The 20,926-nt window shown below is 42.7% G+C and overlaps 1 long non-coding RNA gene across 2 annotated transcripts in view; it reads left to right on the forward strand.

The window, feature by feature from the left end:
• The first annotated feature begins 5,672 nt into the window (after nucleotides 1-5,672).
• Nucleotides 5,673-20,926, forward strand: part of LOC141983268 (uncharacterized) — a 72,819-nt gene continuing 57,565 nt past the window's right edge. The window contains exon 1 of one of the 2 annotated variants that reach the window (XR_012638332.1): nucleotides 5,673-5,922. This is a non-coding gene — a long non-coding RNA (uncharacterized LOC141983268). Of the gene's footprint in view, nucleotides 5,923-19,026; nucleotides 19,079-20,926 lie in introns of those variants that run through there. The other variant, XR_012638334.1, reaches the window with a different exon arrangement.

The following is a 20,926-nucleotide window of genomic DNA, read 5'->3' on the forward strand; positions in this document are numbered from 1 at the left end:
AGAAGCTTTAACAAAATCTAAACTGCAGCCTATTCCAAGGCCAAGGTGGAATAATGAGGAAAGACAGTGCAGGGCTTCTGGATTAATCCAAACTAACAGTAATTTGTCAAGTCTCTAGCTATTTTCAATACACTGAGTCTAAAAACAGTAAACTTAAATAATAAAGAACAGATCGTATGGGACACAGTCTGTTTCCCTCAGGGCTCATAGTCTCTGTTTAGCATAATCCTCACCTCTTTCCCACCAATGAAGCCTAAATAGGCTCACCTGAATTTAACTAGCTCCCAAATGCTAGTGCCTCCCTGAGTTTTCTCTTAGGGCATGGCTACACTTGCAGATGTAGAGCACTTTGAGTTAAGCCAGCCTTCATAGAGTGCAGCAGGGAAAGCGCTGCCGTCTATCCACACTGAGAGCTTTGAGCGCACTGGCATGACCACATCTGCGGCACTTGCAGCAGCATTGGGCGCGGTGCATTATGGGCAGCTATCCCAGCGTGCAAGTGACTGTAACAGGCTTTTCAAATGGGGGGGGGGAGTGGAGTGTGTATGTGGGGGGAGAGAGAGTGGGGTTTTTGGGGGGCTGAGAGCATGTCAGCATGCTGTCTTGTAAATTCAGACAGCAGCAACCCCCCCTCCCCCCGCCTCTCTCTCACACACACAGCATTCCACACTAATGGTTGCTTTGTCTCGGAGCAGATAAGCAGCTGGCTGTCAGAAACGGAGCTTTCAAAGGGCATATCCGCATTCCTACAGTGATTCAAAAACAATGAGAAGAGTGGCCACTTGACTTAAGGGGATTATGGGACGTTTCTGGAGGCTGATCAGAGTGCAATAATTCAACACCTCGTCCACACTGGTGCTGCGGTGCTCCAGTGGGGGCGCAGCAAACGTTATTCCACTCGCCGAGGTGGAGTACCAGCAGCGCTGTAGCCATGGATTCAGAGCGCTCTACATGACTTGCCAGTGTGGAGAGGAAGTGAGCTAGTGCTCCCGGGGCTCCTTTATTGCACTGTAACTCGCAAGTGTAGCCAAGCCCTTAGTTTTGGCTGGGTATTAACTCCCAGAAGCTCAGGCTCTTGCCTGGCTTGGTTTCACCTCCACTTAGGGATGCCCCTTGGGTATGGTGTAGTAGGGCTTCAGGATTCCCACAGGGGATGCTAAAAGACCTGTGCAGCCCTCACAAGGCCTAAATTAAGTTGGAAGTTAAGTCACAGCATACAAATGTTCTGTTTTCATGTTACCACCACCTTTCTGTGTGTGCAGGCATGGGGTACCTAAAACTTCTAAGCGGCACTGTTTTCCTGAATCAGGCCGCAAAGTGATTGGAAATCCACGCAGGTGGAGAGAGCTATTGTAGTAGATCCTAAAGCCTGAATGTCAATGTGAAAGGGATTTTACCAGAGCTGGTCAAAATCATTTTTTCTACAGAAAATTTTGATGAAAATGAAACTTGAACTTTTTCTAAATTTCCATGGAAAACTTACATTTTTTGGTGGAAACTGGAATACTGAAAACTTCTGTTGGAATTTTAAAAATCTCCCTTTGGAAATGCTGTGCAGTCCCTCCTGGGAGTTATAATTTAGATGCCTCCCCTTCTCCAAAGGCCAGGATCCCTGGTCTGATCACATCTCCCATGATGATGTTCCATGGTCTCCTCTCTTGCAGAGGGCAGGTAGTACATTGGAGGAGTTCCTAACTGTGTTGCATCATGGGGATGTTACCCAGCTGAACAGCTCAGTCCACTGAGAAAACTGGGTACATGAAGCAAACAAACTACAATTCCCATGATGTACTGCAGCAGTATTTCTAAATTGAACTAGGTCCGTTTTCAGCCAAAATATTTCAGCTTATTGGTGTTTGGCTTTTTTGATTAAAAATAAACATTCTTTAGCAAGTAGACACTTTTCCTGAAAAATTTTGTTTAGCTGAAAACCAAATTTTCCATTAAAAAAAAAAAAACAGTTTCAACCAAAAATTTTTGGCCAGCCCTATATTTTATCTTCTTAATTCCACAGACTCAGATTGTCTGAGTGAGCCTGTAGGGGGTTTCTTCCTTTGTTAGGGTATCTGTTTAGTTTTCACTGATATGACATCTGCCTCCGTTTCCAGCTACATTCAACTTTGTTGTACTTCTCCTTGCCATTGCAGCATTTTACAAATCTCAAAATGCTAGTTCCCAATTGGCCGAACTTTGACTGGTGATGTGTGCATTACCAACACATCTGTTTCAAGGGATGTGACAATTTTGCTTTTTTGAATGGGTTCAGATACCAAATATAAGCTATTGCACTGATTGAATAATGGATATAGGTAACAGATAATATCAGCAACATAAATGTAGTTCTGTCCCATGGCCAAGCAGAGTGGTGTATGAGACAAAGATTTAATCCAGGATTTGGCAACGAATTATTCATCGATATTTAGCAGAATTAAATCTTCAGAAACAGAGGTTCCTGATCTAGCTAATGTTCCTAATCCCCCCAGCATGAAAACTACATGCTTTTGAGGAAGGCATAAACCTCACAAGAATGATAACGTAGTGAATATAGTTGGTTCTAATGAATATAAACTATTGCAAATCTTGTATCTCAAGTATCTTGTTCACTGTTTCTTTTCACTGTTACAGAAATCTTGCAACTTTAGTTACAATGTCTAAAAACCTACTACATGTATTAATATATAATTATGACTATGATCTAAAGCCCATTGGAGTCAACGGAATCACTCCCTCTGACTTCAGTGGGCTTTGGATCAGGCCCTAACCAAAGAAAACAAAACTATGCTAATGTCAACGTGCAAGGAGGATTGAGTGATGTAATATCAGTTCAGTTTTTCTTTTTACAGCAGACTCTGTCCAGTATTATCAAAGGAACCAGAAGCATGTGTCATTTCTTCAATGCAAGATCATTGTGATCCTCTGAGTTGTTTTTCATCTCATCCTCTTAGAGGATCACCGTTACTGTGTCACAAACACAACATACTTGTAGCTCTCTGTTCTTGTTTCATTAGCAATACCATGCTTGTACCCTTCTGCAAGCATTTAAGGCCCCAAACCTACAAACAACAATGTAAGTAAAGCTTTATATATACACACAGTAGAGCTCCCTATTTTATGAAGTAATTCGGGATTGAGGAGTTCAGAAATGGAACATCTCAAAATTCCATTAGGTACGGTGCATAAATTGCAGTATGGTGCAATGCATTGCTTTTTTTTTTGTCCTTCAAACCATTGCAAAGTGATTTTCAATGAACCAAGGCATTGGTAGGGGGATATCAACTTCCTCATCAACATCATTTCCATTATCTGACTATTTCTCCCCTCCCCAGTCCCCTTCAGGAAAAATGGTTTAACTCAGGGTTCTCAAACTCAATTTACCTTAGGGCCAGTGCCAGTCCTCAAATCCTCCCAGTGGGCTAATAATGTCACTCATGCTACCCAGAACCCACCCCCCCCAAACTCCGCCCACCACCTTCCTAAGGCCCTGGGAGGGAGTTTGGGTGGAGGTGGGGGAAGGGATCTGGGCTGCAGGCTCTGGGATGGATTTTGGGTGCTGGGTGCAGGCTCTGGGCTGGGGCAGGGGGTAGGGGTGTAGGCTCTGGGAAGGAGTTTGGGGGTGAGAGGGTGTGTGTGGGAAGGGGAGGGGGTACAGGCTATGGGAGGGAGTTTGGGGCTTGGGGGTGTATGTGGGAAGGGGGAGAGGATGCAGGCTCTGGGAGGGAGTTTGGGAAGGGGTATGTGGGGAGGAGATGGGGGTGCAGGCTCTGGGAGGGGGTCGGGGGCACGGTGCTTACCTGGGGCTCCAAGGCGGGGCGGGCTGGGGGGCCTCCACGTGCTGCTGCCCCCAGGCACCGCCTCCACAACTTCCCATTGGCCGCAGGGCGCTCAGGGCGGGGGCAGCACGTGGAGGCACGGCCCTGCCCCAGGGCCGCAGGGAGGGGCTGGCAGCCACGTGGAGGAAGCACACAGGAAGCTGCTCAGCTCCACTGCGCTGCCGATGGTGGGCAGGGCCCCGGGCCATTTTAAATCGCCTGGGGGACGTGCGTGGGAGGGGGAGGGGGTACCTGGGGGCAGCAGGCAGGGCTAAGGGAGAGACCCAGCCCCAAAATTGCTGCAGCCCCATAGGCCACATTGGGGAGGTTCTCAGGCCTCAGGTGGGCCGGGACTTGGAGACCCCTGGTTTAACTGTTCATAAGATTGGCAATCTTAAAAGTGAGGTTCTGCCCTTGAGTAGCCTCATCGTCCCGTTTTGGTCCACACGTGTAAGTAAAGCTATGCCTGTGCTTACATGTTGGCGCATGGAACTAAATGTTTTATACTTAAACCTTTTAGAAGTGTTTCTCATAACTTGAAATAAATACATCCATTACCTAGAGACCACACTTTCTATAGCATGAGGAGACTTGGTGCTGTTATCATGAGATTTAAGAAGGAGAGCTTATGCTTGTATCTATTCTCTTTCAAATTCTAAACTATAATGTATTGAATGATTACTGCCCAATGTGACTAGAAACTATTTTAATAGTCCTCCTTTCCTAGTACTACTTTATACTTTCTTATAATAATTGTAGGGAAGGATCATCGTCAGGCAAAATTCCAGATAAGTAGTTCTAGCAGGACACCAAGCCCTTGCAATTTGGAGGAAGTATGGCTTAAAAAGGAATTCCTCATTCTCCTAACAGACTACTTGTAAGAGTGAGGTTTTCTGATAACAGTCTTGAAATGGCAGTTAATTGTGTAGTGGGTCTATATCTTCTCGGTGGCTTGCATCTATGCACTGAGATATTTATTCAAGGTAATAATTGTTTATGGAAAAATTAGAGTACATAAAATCTGTCAGGTTGAAAGACAAAAGACTAAATGGTGTTTACAGGTCCTTAAAATAATTTAAAATGTAAATACATCTTAACATTAAATTCTGAGTTTCCGGACAATAGAGATCCAAACCTAGAGAACAGATACAGCACGGTCAATAGCAGTGCAACATTCCTCACATCCCTTATGTGCCGTAACCCTGACTTGGAGGGATAATGTCAAGAGGTGAGAGGGAAGTTAGGTTTCCAGGTCTGTCCAGTCCTTTCCATCTCTTGCAAGGATTGTGGACAAGGTAGTTGATTATAATGTGAGCATCTGTTCACTAGTAACTGGACTGGGACTAACCAACTCATCTCGCATAGATCAGATGGGTTAGTAACTTTCTGTCACTACTGAAATTTAAAGTAAAAAATAGAGAGTTTGATCCTACAAACCCTAACATATGTGATTAATCCTTACTAATGCCAGTAGTTCCAATGACTTCAAAGGGACAACTTGCATGAATAAAAGTTGCAGGATCAGGTCCTTGAAAGAAAAAGAAAGAAACAACACTCCTCACCCCAGCCCTCCACCCTGATAGCTGGAGTTAAATATTTTAGAAAAAAATCAGCCCATCTGTACATGTGTTCTAAACTAGTTCACTGAAAGACAGCAGTTTATTCGCATTTATTGACACAAAGCATCAGTTTGAAGCTCTGTATAACTTCCCATCTTCTTCCATTTACCACCTCCTGCTTTTATTGACATTCAACATACCTGCTACGTAGCTTCAGGTGGACCAAGATCCTCTAAGAAGATCTGTTGTCTTCCTGACTGTGGCCCCATGAAGTGACCATGTACACACCTAGTAAGTCAATTAATCTTTAACTCATTACTGTCCGTACATAGAGCTTATGATTTGAATGACCAACTGCTCGGTTCATTTTCTACTTAGGAATTGATGTTTGGAGATCTATGGCCAAACCCTGAGCTGAGGGCCCCAACATCCATTGACTTCAATGTGAGCAGAGGGGCACTAAGCACATCTCGAGAGGCTCTCAGCACCTTGATTAATTGGATCCTTGTCGGTTACCATACTTAACTTTTTTCTTAAGAAGGAGAGCTACCTTGGTAAGGCAAGATCTAAGCACACATGATTTTCATGGTGACCTCCACTTAAATGCACTGTATTGCTGAGATTGCACACTAAATTTTTTTTGCACTTTTGCAGAATAAAATGACTTTCTACCTTTGGTTATCTGTGTAGCGCCTTATGTGTCTATGGTGCTTGGCAAAAATCCCTCCTGTAACAGTGTAAGGTTCTGATCTTGCAGTGGAACCTACGTGGGAAGATTCTTATGTCTGTATGGAATCTCACTGGCTTCAGTAGGACGGCACAGATGGTAGATTCTGCTTGCAGCTGGGTTTGGATTCATATGATGCCTTGCATCTGGAGAGAGATGACACCTTGTTCTCCATAATCTCACCTTTCATTTTTTAATAAATCCATAGTGGTTATAGTTGTGAAGAAACACTTGGTTCACATTTTAGGTTAACAGATGCAGAGATGTCCGCGAGTCTGCAGGATGTTTTGAACAACAACTCTGAGAGGTTTGAGCTGCCCCATTCATCTGCATGAGATGTTAACTGAGATGTCCAATAATGATAATTTAAATGTCAACATTGTTGATTATTTCAGTTCTTCACATAAGACAGGAGAAGGTGGGTCACAAAACTGCACAATTTACTGGGAATGATATGCTATTTTGATTACTCAGATGGGTGGCATTTGGCACATACTGACACTTTTCTTTTCCTTAGTCCAGAAAGAGCTAAGCCCAAGCAGAGTCCATGAGTACCTTGATGCTCAATCAAGGGGAAGCCAAACTTGTGGAGCTCACATAACAAATGAACAAAGGCACGCACACACTTTGAACATCTGCACAATCTGCTGAGAGCAATGTCTCATTTTGATGATCCACGTGAATGGAGCTTATTTTGTGGCTGGAGCTTAAAAGTGTACCACAATCTTCCACTTCCTCAATGTGAGTCCTGTCTACACACATCCTGTTGCAGGATTAGGTCTAATTTTGGCAAACAGTAAAACAGCTAAGCAGTGGGAAGTCATGTCTAAACTACTGGTGCTATAGTGAAATAGCTACAGTTTGACCCCACAGTCTAGACCAACGGTGGGACTTCAGGAACCTGGCTGTGCGGCCCTGGGCTCCAACCGTGTGGCAGTGGGTACTGACTCGCCCTGGCGCTGGTCACAGGCGCCAACCCCAGTCGCACAGCAGTGGGCTCCAAGCACAGGGCTTTGGACGCCAACCCCTGGCTCTGGCCCTGGGGCAGCAGGTGCTGACCCCTGGCTCTGACCACAGAGCTTCAGTCGGCCCCCGCTGCCTCCCCAGGCCCCGCATCCATCCCACCATCACCTCTGGCCCCTGCTGCCTCCTCCGTCAGCCCCCAGTTCTGGCCGTGCGGTGGCAGGCGCTGGCCCTGAGCTCCAGCCACACGGCCCTAGCCCTGGCGCTTATCCCCTGCTGCAGCTGCACAACAGTGGGCCCTAACCCACAGTTCTGTTCCTGGGCTCCGACCACGTGGTGACAGGAGCTGGCCCCGGGCGCCGATCCTTGGCTCTGGCCATGCAGCAGCAGGCGCTGACTCCTGGCTCCAGCCACGCGCTCCTGGGCTCTGGCGCCCAGCTCCGGGCTCTGGCCGTGTGGCAGCAGGCACTAGCCCTGGGCGCTGACCCACAGCTCTGGCTGCATGGCAGCAGGCTCTGATCCCTGGCTCCGCCACACAGTGGGACTCATCACCCATCGTCCCTGCCCCACTACCTCTTGTGGCCCTGGATCCATTCCCTCACTCCATGATCCTTCTGCCTCCCCCAGCCCTGCATGCATCCCCCCAATTGCCCCGGGCCCCTGCTGACTCCACTGGCCCCCCAGTAGCACTGGAACACTTTTAGTAGTGGGGGTGCCGAAAACCAGTCCCCTTACCCCTGTCTGTGCCCCACCCCGCGAGCTGAGGCTGGAAGCAGGGCTGTGTCTCCGGGAGGGGGCGGATCCGGACACGGTAAGGGGGCTGAGGCTGTCGCCACAGCTAGGGGTGGGCATGGGGCCAGGAGCAGAGGACCAGGCATGGGAACCCGGGAGTGGAGCCCTGGGAGTGGGGGTCTGGGCACGGGGCCCTGGACAGGGGCCAGTGGCTGGGGAGTGGGGCTGGCAGCTGGGGCCCCAGGAGCAGAGCCCCAGGCATGGGGCTGGGAATGTGGCCCTGGGCTAATAGCTGGGGAGTGGTGCTGGCGGCACAGGCCCAGGGCCAGCGGCTGAGGAGTGGGGCCAGCAGCCAGGACACAAGCCCCAGGTGCGGGGTTGGGGAGCGGAGTGCGGGGCATGGGTCCAGCAGCTGGGGAGCGAAGTCCCAGGCGGAGGGCTGGGAGCAGGGCCCTGGGCGCAGAGCAAATGGCTGGGGAGCAGGACATGGGGCCAGCCCCCAGGACCCGAGCTGCGGAGTGGAGTCCTGGTGCGGGGCCAGCAGCCCCGCATAAAACCTGGGGGTGCTGCAGCACCCCCTTCATCTCTACTTCCTGCACCTATGCTGGCCCTGCATCCATCCCCCACATTGCCCTGGGCCCCCGCTGCCTTCCCAGGCCCTGCATCCATCCCACCATCGCTTCTGGCCCCCGCTGCCTCCTCCTTCAGCCCCCACATCTAAGGCTTAATGAGTCCTGGGGCTTGCTGAAAAAAGTGATATTAACAAACATGCAAGTATCACTTTTCACAGCAGACTTACTAGCTATCTGTGAAAAGTGATACTTGTATGTTTGTTAATATCACTTATCACTTTTCACAGCCTCCCAGGTAACAATATGGTCTGTACATTATCTCAGTGGTCTAAAACCTGTTTGATTCTCTCTAAGTTGACCTACGAAGTTCTGGATTGGGGGGGAAGAAGCAGAAAGCCAGCATTATTTTTGTTGAGTCTGAGGAAAAACCTTACAAATATACTTTACAATGATTTGGATGTGAATCTGTGTATATTTAATTCCCCCCCCTAAAGTTAATCAAGTATTTTAGGAAAAAGGTGTCAGTGCGGCCACCAGTAAGAGTTGGTGACTGCACTCTGAGGCCACCCAAAAATTTGTTGCGAGAACCCTGGTCTCGACTCAGACTACAGTGATGGAAGAGGTTTTTCCATTACTACAGGAACTCCATGTCCCTGAGCAATGGGTTGAAGGAAACATTCTTTCATTGACCTATCTGCGTCTACACCATGGGTCTGGTTGGCATAGCAATGGTGCTTAGGGGTGTGGAGTTTTTCACACCCTTGAGCACCATAGGTATGTTGGCCGTAGTCTTTAAGTGTAGACCAGGCTGGAGAGAGCAGACAATGTTGGAGCGGAGATCAGCAGTGAAGAGTTAAGGCTGGGTCTAAATACAGTTTCTGTACAGATATAACTGTTGATGGGTGGATGACTTTTTTTTAACCAAAGAAGTTATACCAGTACAAGCTCTGGTCTGTCCACAGTTATACTGGTATAAAAGTGCCTTATTCCTCTTCTTATGTGGGAATAGCTGTGCTGAGATTATGTCTACACTAAGGAAACTGTAGAGGCATAGCTACAATGCCGTAGATATACTGGCATAGCCCCATAGTGTAGATGCAGCCTACACTGATGGAAGAGTTTTTTCTCTGTTGGTGTAGGGACACCACCTCCCTGAGTGATGGCAACAAGGTCGGTAGAAGCAGTTTTCTGTCAGCCTAGCTGTGCCTATGCTGGGGGTTAGGTTGGCATAGGTACATTTCTCAGGCATGTGTATCTTTCACTTCCTTCCCAGACTGACGTAGCTATGTTGACCTAAATTTTATGTGTAGACCACGCCTGATATTAAGCACATTTATGTTGGTAGAACTACAAATTTCATTTTGAAGGCTTTAAAGGATGGTCAGTTGGTGCATAGGAAGAGCCCTATTTAAAACACAGCAAACAGTAAGAAAGGGGGGGGGGAGAAGGAGAGAATTTTTGTGCTACTGATTACTGTCTGCTAAATTGCTTTCAAGAATAAAATGTAGAGAGGTGCTGTGGCAATGTATCAAAGAAAAACCTGGTGTCAAGAAATTGACACTGATTAACCTGTTTGTGGGAAAGGCTTTTCATTCAACACTAGCCTGAAAGGTTTAAAAAAACATTTTTTTCAAAACAAGTTAACTTTTTATTAATATAATCTGGTGGTTCTGGGATGAAGTGGTTAGAGCTGTCGTTTCCCAGAACTCCAGAGGCTCTCCATCAACACTTTTATAATTGTCCTCTAAGTCATTTTTGAGTAGAAGAAGCTCCTTTTCCATATCTAAGCTCCATGTGAAAGGTTAATATGCTCTTATTCTTGAAATCTCTTTAAGGCAGGACAAGGAATATTTGCACAGATTTCCCTTCACACACATCATCAATAAATATGGAAATTATAACTTCAAATCTCATATTATTTCTCTCTGACAAAGCAATATGGTGTTACAATTAACTGAATTTAGACTTTTTTTCTCTCTTAATGTTGCAAGAGAGATATGCAAATTTTATTAAAAAATATGCATGGTTAAATTTAGCCATAAATTCCATTCAGGGATTTCTGCTTTGTATATTGTTCCAAGTCAATATGTCTGCCGAGAAAACCACCCACTGTGCAGGAATACACAGTCAGCTACTTGGAAAGGTGAAAAGTTTAATCACAAGAGTTTATATATTCTGGGGAAAAGTAAAATAAGGCAGAGCCCTAATTTTTTTTGTTACAATTTTAACTAGCGGAAATATAATTTTATACTGTTTACTTTTACATTTCTGTGATAAGACAAGAACGTCTAACTTTTTTAAACTCATGTAGTATTTGACAGTTAAGTACTAGACAGTGTGAAAGTAGAGACTGCAAATAAATGGCAAATTCCAAAAACCAGTGTCATGGATTCCTGTGTTAACTACTGATTTTCCTGTGAGGTAAGATAAAATGGAATTTAGGGTTCAAAATAAAATATTTCCTGTATAGTTTGTCTGTTTCAGCTGGAAGCTTCTCTATTGAACTCTAGCACCAACTATAATATAAATTTAGCAGTATCACCTGTGTCCAACAAGTACAAACTTCTTGTGCTACTAAACGAATATGGTATATTCTGAGGTTTTTTTATTCTAAGGATGGCAAATATGAAATGGGATCTAGAGTGGAAAGGTCAACTTGCTGCTCGGAGGAGCATATATTATAGACTTATGCATGAACATAATCTCAATTCAGGAAAGTTCTGCAGATAGTGGATTTCCGTCATGAGGTTTGTCATTCCACCATTTTTGTTTTTAGAGTTCAGTGACCTGGAATAATTTTTTTATAGTAGATGTACAGTGGAACTATGTTATAGGGAAATACACAGTATCACGAAATAAATTTCACTGCAACTTGATTTGTAATTTGTGCATTGCTAAGCCCTGTAATAATCTTAATTCTGCTATTGGTATGCCCAAAGTTTCTTAAGCTGTTTTGCTATAGTTGAAACGTGTTCTCTTATGGTACTTCTACAATAGGCAGAATTCATTTGGAATTATTCAGAACAAATCAATAACATGGAAATACATTACGTCAAGAGTACTGTGGCCCAAGCCATCTTTGGGTTTTATGACTCTCCCTTCCCATTTGCTGATGTATATACCATTTTGTGTGTGGAGAAAGACTGGGAGTCTTGTAGAAGTAAACGTGGAAGATATCCTCACACTAAAACTCTGAGTTTTAGATAGTCCTGAGATTTGTTTCACTATTGCTCCTACTTTTCTGATATACTGTGGATTTTAAATTCAAATTCTACACTAGAGTATCTTTTTGAAAGTCTCATCTATTGGCCATAGTTGTAGGTTATGTGGGATGGAAACTCTGCAAGTGCATTAATCCTGCATCACGGGCCACTATGGTGCTTCCACCTTTGTGTGCCACAGATCTTAGGCAGTAGCACCAGGGAAACTCTTGATGTACTGATGTCTTGGTGCCTGCATGTGTAATTTTCACTCCATGCATCTGACGAAGTGGGTTTTTTACCCACAAAAGCTTATGCCCAAATAAATCTGTTAGTCTTTAAGGCGCCACCAGACTCCTCGTTGTTTTCATGATTATTGTTATTCTGATTACAAAACATGCTGCTTAGTCTTGAGTCCTAGCTCATGAAGCCTTCGGGCACCATCCAAAAGACCAGGCTACTGCTGAAGGACATGTGCCAGATTATGCACAGGCCTTGTATGGCACAAGGAAGAAAGAAGGGAAAGGTGGTTAAGGAGCTTTCCCTCTACCTCACCCAACTGCACACTCCATGTAAGGCCTAAGGACAGCTGTAATCCCTGTGCTCCATAAATCACCTCAAAGGGGGTAGGAAGGAGGTAGCACCATGTCCCTTCCCTACCTTTATAGAATCCTGAAGTGAAGATAAGAGAGGATTACATTGGATTGGTTTAAAGAACTGCACAGCATTGTCCGCAGTCTCTGGGTCTATGTGGGAGGATTGTGTCTTCTGAGGTATAATCTCCTGTAGATCTTGTGCTGAGGCTCTGCCCAGGCTGCTACTCAGCCATATGGTTGTTGCTAAATGCCACACTCTAGCCCTGTGAATATACATGCAAATCTTGTATTTAAAAACAATCTGGTCTCTGAAGCCAATGTATAACAGTAACTTCCACCTTACAGCTCTAGCAAGGTTTAAAAATTCCATATTGTATCAATCAGTCTGCTTATTTTCCTTCAAAAGTGGCATGATATCAGGCACCTAATAGAACTAAATAAAGGGAATCTATTTATCTAGTCATCCTTGCGAAAGTCAACCATAGCTGATTTAAAATGAGAAACTGTTCAATAGTTACATATTCAGAATTGGTTTTTAGTCTAATCCAAAAACTACCATACATTAAAATGGAAAATTCTGGGGTTTCCAATACTTTCACTTTTTATAATTTTGTTGGAGTATAAATGATCCTACTTAGCTGTGAATGTGGTCTAGAACTGGCTTGCAGATTGCCTTGGTATTTCCACCTGCTCTATAAGTGGTAAAAATAGTATATACTAACCTCAGTGCTGGTGAGAGATTACACTAGGTGAAAACATGATGATGTGATTTGATCTTTTAGAAAGCTTAGGGTTTCTCAGGTCATGAGGGGCTGTAGAGTGCAGACTCACTTTCATGACTAGTACAGAACTTGATTTCTCATAGCTGAAACACTTTGGCCTGGTCTATACTTAAGCTTGGCTGGCATAACAATGAAGGTTAGGGATATGATTTTTTGTGACCAGCTATGCCAGCAAAAGATCTAGTGTAGACACAGTTATGTCAACAAAAGTCCTCTTGCCAGTATGGTTTATTTCACTCGAGGAACAGATATACGCTATACTGGCAACTTTTACTCGTATAAGATTGCTCTTCACAAGAAGGGTTTCCTGGTATAAATACACCAGTTAACTGTGGGTGTTAGTGTATGCAGGCTCAGGGTCCATTTCATTGTAGACTACTAATCTATTCAGGAATGTATCTACATTAGAAAGGGTTTGGTGGAATGCTTTCTAGTGTAGATAAATTCTTGGATTAGATCAATAGTTTACTAGGAAATAGGCTCTAATCCTGCAAGCACTAACACATGTGCTTAACTTTACACACATGGGTAGTCTATTGAATTTAACTGAATCAGCTGTGTGCAGAAAGTTAAGCTCACACACCATTAGTTGCAGGATCAGGAGCATTTTTTGCCCCATTGCTTTGCAGTTTTATGGCTGATTCTGATCTGGCTGACATACAGCAATGTAAATCAGGAGTAACCCCAGTTAAGTGAAAACTGCACCAATGTGAAAGTGGTGTAAATGAGATAGAATCAGGCCTAGGAGACCTTTTCTGGCCTCAAGTTGCAGCATGCACAAGTATCTTTAAAAATCATTCTTCAAGATGTTCTAGGTCAGTCTTAGGTGGATGGAATTACGTTCTCAAAATGTCTAACCCACTGCCTTAAATTTGGCATTTAGTAGCCGTCCTAGCAGACAGGATTGTCTCCACAATATTTCTCAGTATGGAAGCTGATCCTCACTAAAAATCAGTCTTGCCTTAAGCCCACACAAAGTTTGTGTTAGCTTACTATTACTCTTATACTATTTGCATCAAAAATGATGACTGCTGAAGTTGAGGTAACAGAAAATGTTATTTGTGCTAAAGGAAGGAACCTCACATCACTTCGAGCCTTCTGCAGGAACACATTTCTTCTGTCCCTTATCCTTGTCCTGTATTTGGGTCCTGAAAGGCAGAGAGGTGTGGACCAAGGAGATAGTAATACAGTATATGGACATGGGACTTCTCTTCTACCACTAGGGTGAGCCCTCCAAAAAGACCCATTTAAAATAATGCTGTCAAACTTGCAGCTGCAGGCTACTCACACCCTTTCAGTGTGGCATTCTGTCCCCCTCTATTGGTGGTTGGGCCACACTGAGGTTGATGTGCCAGCTACAGCCTAGGGTAATACAGCTGGGTCTTTTAACTGAAGCAATAGAGGCTCATGCTTTCAGGTTTGATCCTTGTTGCCAATGGCCCCACCAGGGATGCGGTATAACACAGCTTGCCTCTAGTGTAATCATAGCTCTCTGAGTCAGAGAATAATGACTCCCATCCTGAGACAGAGGTACTGCAGACCTTTATACAGTAGCCATGAAGATGCTCCACTAATATTGGTACCATGTTTCCCACTCATGATTCAGTACTCCATGGTGAGAACAATCTGCTTCACGAAGAAAGAGTTTTGTGGTGATATTAATATGTGATGGCATCAGAACACCCTTTTTGTCACAAATCTAAGCCACCACTACAATTAATGGGGTTGTAACTGGTGGGTATTCTTCTGTACAGTTCTACGAGGGAGGGGACAGCATGCTCTCTGACCAAGGTTGTAATTCTGGAACAAGGCAGCATAGAACATCCTTCTTTGTTTGTGATCTCTGGGTGGTTGTTATGCATTGTATGTTGAGAGGCATTTACTGGGGCTTTTAAAATTTTAGTGTTTATATTTAAGCTATATCTTAAACATCCAGTGACTTTGGAATAAGGGAACTTTATAAATATAACTTCAAGATAATCTTATGAAAATATGTTGAAGATAAATTGGTGGAAGGAGAAGACATCATTAGCGTAACATTGAGAAAAATACTGATTGTTCCTAGTGTATTGGAGAAGTTGTTCAAGAACCATTAATGTGCATGAATATAATCCTTATGTAACACATGCCAGGGCATCAAGACCTTGAATATCTCTTGCTGTTGACTATACAAATTAAAGGTGCCCAGAGTTTCTTTAATAGTCATGTCCATCTTTTCAAGACCTGACAACATTTAGGAGAAGAGTCCACATGTACAATGCTCAACTGAGCCAGTGCTTCCACCTGACTTTATTTCATGGCTAATGACCTTAGGTCTTGGTGCCTGCTAGATTGTAGGCTGGGATAATAAAAACAGCCCTTAAGTGTAAACACGAGTGCTGTGACCTGTCACATTTTTGTTTAAATTGCACATATTTCAGGTACCTTGGACAAATGTAGGATTGGAAATTATTCACTTACTTTTCCCCATGCTCTGTTTAAACAACTGATTCGCTGTATATGTTTGTATTATTCATAACACTAATTTTTCATGCACTACATTCCTCGTGTTTTTTCTCATATGTGAAGTGTCTGTGTGTCTCTGAGCATGAACTGTGATTTCTCAATGAATGCTGGTTCCCAAGTCCTTTCTCTAGTCTCTCTCTCTCTCTCTCTTTTTTCTCCAGGGCCTAATTATGAAACAGCTTCAAATAAATACAATTTTTTAACAAAAAACATTCTGCTTCCTGTGAACAATGGACTGAATTTTTCTCTTTATTCTTGGGGAGTTCTTATTCAGTTGGAGTGCTTTGCAGTTGGCTAGGCCTGAGATTTCTGGGAGCTGTAATTGTGTCTCATTAATTCTTACAGTAATGTAGGGTAACTATAAGAAGCATGCAATTAGTGGTCTGGTCAATGAATAGAGCAGTTAATCAGCAGACAAAGGATGGGGCTCAGGACCTATTAGTCTGAAAGGAAGTGTTGCTATTGTCATAGGCACTAGGAATGCATGCAGACATGTCTTAATGTTGAACTGGTTATCAGAACTATGTAAGTCTTTTTGCTAAACCAGTTTTCCTGCTTATTCCAGTATTTTGGAAAGCTTGATACAGCATTGCCTATTAAAGATCAGAGACCGCATCTGAGGTTTTGGTAGAGTTGCTCAGTACATTCTCTCACTCAACAATGGCAGCCACAGGGTTTATCAAAAAAATAAATAAAATAAAACTGGCCAGAGAGACCTAAGACATCCTTTATGACCCTTTGTCATCAGAAAATAGTCAATGAATGGAGGAGACTAATAAAGTTTAAATCAGCCATTGTGCTGTCACTCAATCATACGTTGCAAGTTTGTCTTCATAAAGTGAACCTTGTTTGTTCTGAATGGTTTGCTTTCAATGCATGTAAATGTATGCAAATATTCATAATAGTTTAAAAATGGCAGCTCTCATGGTAACAAATAGCTCTTACTAATTCTCCCCCCCTCCCCCGTCTCCACCAGCTTGAATAAAATCACTTAGCATTTAAAAAACAAAAGTTATCCCAACATTAGATTTTTTTAACACTTTGGATTAGAAGTTCCAATTGTTCCTTCTCTCTGTAAAATTACTTGAAGGTTACCTCAGGAATCCTGTGAAATATTATATATGTGATATGATGATTCTACCAGAAAATGCTTTATTAATAAAACACTCCCCTTGAATAACTCTTAGTTCTATTAAGTATTGCTTCAAATAGAATGTCATTCCTGCTCTTAAGTAAAACACACATTTGGCATAAAGTAGCAATTAAAATAACTTTTGCAGGGGTGGAGAGAGGAATGTAACTTAATAATTAACTTATATCCTGAGTCAAATGTTTTCCTCAAAACTAAAAGTATTTTTTTCTGTCTTCTTAGTATTAACAGGTCTGTAGTTTTTATCTCTCCACCTGGTATTCACATCAGCAGCAAATAACATTTGAAAAATGAAATCTCTCAGGCTTTATACTAAGGATTCAATTATCCTATATAATTAGTCTGATTTGTTAAATATTTAAAACATTTTCTACTCTGAGGTAAGGAACAGCATACTAGAGTGATCAGAACTACAAATGACTTGTACCTTTACTCAGAAAATCCTTCTTATCAAATAATAAGAAAGATTAAGCCTAAATCTGTCTCTCTTCTTCTTCTTTGGATTTTATTCCCATACGAAATATTAATTTTGAAACACAAAAAGGCAATGGAGTTTGGTATAAATTAAATAGATTTAATGAAATATGTGGGTCATAACTTGTGCCTTGAATATAAAATACTTGAGTGAAATTCAAGGTATTTTGTTCAAGACAAACATTGCCACTAGTCTGAAATCTCATTCTTCTGCAACTGTTTATGCAGCATTTAAGGACTATAGAATCTTGGGAATATTGGTGTTCAGTTAAATCTGCAGGAAATCTCTCCAAGGTCACATTTCCCATTGCTGAGCCTTGCGTTAAGGAAACAGGACTGATCCGCTCTGTACATTGAAGAAATAATCCCACTTCCAATTTCTGAACCTGACATATCTCTCCTTTTGATCCAAACGTAAGCAGCTTGCAAGCAAGTTTGGGATTTCTCATGTGGTATTTGATGCCACCAGAGAAGTTGCCACTTGAGTTGTTACTAATAAATAGGGTATTCTTTACACGCAAGGCAAGCAATAAAAAAAAATTGGTATGCGTTTTGAAACCTAGGTTCAGTCACATCAGTTGAGTGACCTGCAGAAGGGCATGAATAACTCCAAAGACACTGAAATGTTACTTGTGGAGGCAACAGATTAATGGGTGATCTTCAAAAAATGTGTGATGTTACAACTGTGTATATTATAACACAAATGTGTAATACTATGTGATGTGTAAAGAGAGATCAGAGCTCTTTGAACAGTTTTAAAATAAAAACCTTCATTTTCTTAAGCAGCTAGAACCAATCTGTTGCAGTCTGACTGACAGTCTGTCAAGGCAGAATGATAGTTAGATCTATCGGGGTAGATTGCTTTCCAGGTGCTGGATGGCTGGTTGACTTTTTTTCCTTTGTGAGAATATAGACAGGGATATATGGATGGTATCAGGAACACAGACCAGTGGTTTTGCTGAAAATTAAGACTGTAAGATTCCAAAAGCAGAGAAAATACACAAATGACTAAAAATGTAACTGTCACTGGATCTGAATGCAGTGTTGTTATAGCCTTGTTGGTTCAGATATTAGAGAGACAAGGTGGGTGAGGTAATATCTTTTACTGGACCAACTTCTGTTGGTGAAAGAGACAAGCTTTCAAGCTTACACAGAGCTCTTCTTCAGGCTTGTCTCTCTCATCAACAGAATTTGTTCCGGTAAAATAAATTACCTCACCCACCTTGTCTTTCACTATATTTGTAGTCATATTAGTTTCCGAGAATGCCTGTTGCAAACTTCCCCAATTCCATTGCTAAAGTAATAGCAGTGTGACTCTCATAGGCATGTACTGAAAGTAATTCCAAACTTTTATTTTCACTTATTTGTATAGCAGTTTTGGCGAGAGGCCCCAATCTGGGGATCAGGTGGTCCCCATTGTGTTAGGCCTGTAAACACAAAAATGAAAAGCTAATCCCTTCCCCAAAGACCTTAGGGACAGATTTTTAAATGTATTTAAGAGCATAATGATGCTAATAGGTGTCTAGGTGGTTTTGAAAATCCCACTAGGCATTGATTGATTTAGACATGAACAAACACGTGATGGATATTAGTCACATTGCTAATGCACTAAGGGCTCAAACTCTACAGTGAGGAATGCAGTATAAAAACCTATATAGAATAGTATAAAACAGAATAACTCATAAGAACCAAGCTAGCAGGCCTCTCTTTGCCCTGGCTGTGATGGCATTCACTCTGACTGAGAACCAGATTCTGTGTGTGTGTGTGTGTTCGAGAGAGAGAGAGAGAGATAAGTTCTCCAATTTTTGTCAAGTCAGCATACGACTGAATAACATTTTTAGAGCTATATTCTCTCCCTGCCTATTTAAAATGCTAAAAATTGTCCTTTTTTAAAAATGAAAATCTCTCTCTCCTCCCGCAGATGCTGCAGTTTACCAGCTTACATGAGGCTTATGGCAGCGAACATGAGAGCATATGCTACTGTTAGGAGTGTAACATTTTAGTTATCTGTGAGTAGACAGTTACTTTGCCTGACTCTAGAAAATCTGAACAGCATTAATCCTTGGTGTAGGTCTATTTATGATTCCATTGTAAGTCTGTTGATTCATGGATGATGACGGATGAATTTGCTCATTATTCCTAAATACTGCTGTTTACTTCAATAACATGCAGCAATATATGAGAGTAAAACAATGGAGATGCTTTGGAGGATCTATGGAAATGGAAAACATTTTTGTTAGATCATATTAAGATAATATTAGCATTGATATTAACTGATATAAAATGCACCCATCTTCTGCACCCATCTCCATGCTGCTTAGGTGCCATTTACACAACTAACATACACAAAAAGAAAAGGAGGACTTGTGGCACCTTAGAGACTAACCAATTTATTTGAGCATGAGCTTTCGTGAGCTACAGCTCACTTCATTGCATCCGATGAAGTGAGCTGTAGCTCACGAAAGCTCATGCTCAAATAAATTGGTTAGTCTCTAAGGTGCCACAAGTCCTCCTTTTCTTTTTGCGAATACAGACTAACACGGCTGTTACTCTGAAACTTAACATACACAATGATTTCTGTCTGAAGATGGGTCTAAATGCTCTACACCACCCTTATTTTAGTTGATTGGTACCTGTCTCGGAGGAGACCATTGCTTGGTAGGTGTTTCTACTACTCTTATTTGGTGGGAAGAAGCATGCTTAGAGAAATACATCTTGCATTATGTCCAAAATTCAGCACAAGCTCAGCCTGATTCTTGGTGGTAAATGGCTTGACTTGGGACTTCCACTAAAAGTGCCTTGATCCATTCTCTGATTTTTTTGTATGTGTGCTTTTGGTCACACTGTCCCAGTTGATTGTAGCTACTTCAGCACTCTGTGGAAAGAAAGGCCACCATAGAAAGAGGATAGGTCTAGTCTATTGATGTCTTTGAAGGTAAGAACGGGTGCCTTGACTTGGATTGAGAATCAGTAAGGTGAGCAGTTGTGGGATGTGGACAGTGAAGTGTTATGTGGTGTTTGAAGCATGTCCTACTTAGGACGCGGGCCACTGCATATTCACTAGCTGCAATTGCTATGTAAATGTTACTTTTCGTATACTTTGCATTGCAGCAGTCCAACCTGATGGTGACAAGAGCATGGATCAACATAGCTAGGCCTTCTTCTGAGAACAAAAGGCAGCCTTTCTCATGATCTGTGCTGAAAGAAGACATTTCTTGTCATCATTGCTACTTGAATGTCTAGGAGCAGTGAAGGATCTAATAGGACTCATCCCGCAACTCTGAAATGCTTCCAGGTCCACTTCTAGTTCCATGCGCAGGGCCAATTAGACAGGCAGAACTGCGGGGACTCAATGCGTGGATGAGACGAAGGTATAGTGAGGAGGGGTTTAGATTTATTAGGAACTGGGGAAACTTTTGGGAAAGGGGGAGCCTATACAGGAAGGATGGGCTCCACCTAAACCAAAATGGAACGAGTTTGCTGGCACTTAAAAAGGTCATAGAGCAGTTTTTAAACTAAGGGCTGGGGAAAGCCGAGAGGTGCAGAGGAACACGTCGTTCGGACAGAGACATCCCTTAGGTGAGGATCTATTAATGGAGATTCTCTATGTCCTAGTAAAGATGAGAGGATGGAATATGGTGAAATATGGGTAGGATCTGATGAGAAACAGTCAAATGAAAGAGTCCCATTCAATTTCATCAAGTAATGGCAGACAGCTAAAAAGTGACAAGTTTTTAAAGTGCCTATATACCAATGCTAGAAGTCTAAATAATAAGATGGGTGAACTAGAGTGCCTCGTATTAAATGAGGATATTGATATAATAGGCATCACAGAAACTTGGTGGAATGAGGATAAT

Source organism: Natator depressus, chromosome 2, assembly GCF_965152275.1.
Source record: "Natator depressus isolate rNatDep1 chromosome 2, rNatDep2.hap1, whole genome shotgun sequence".
Lineage (NCBI taxonomy): Eukaryota > Metazoa > Chordata > Testudines > Cheloniidae > Natator > Natator depressus.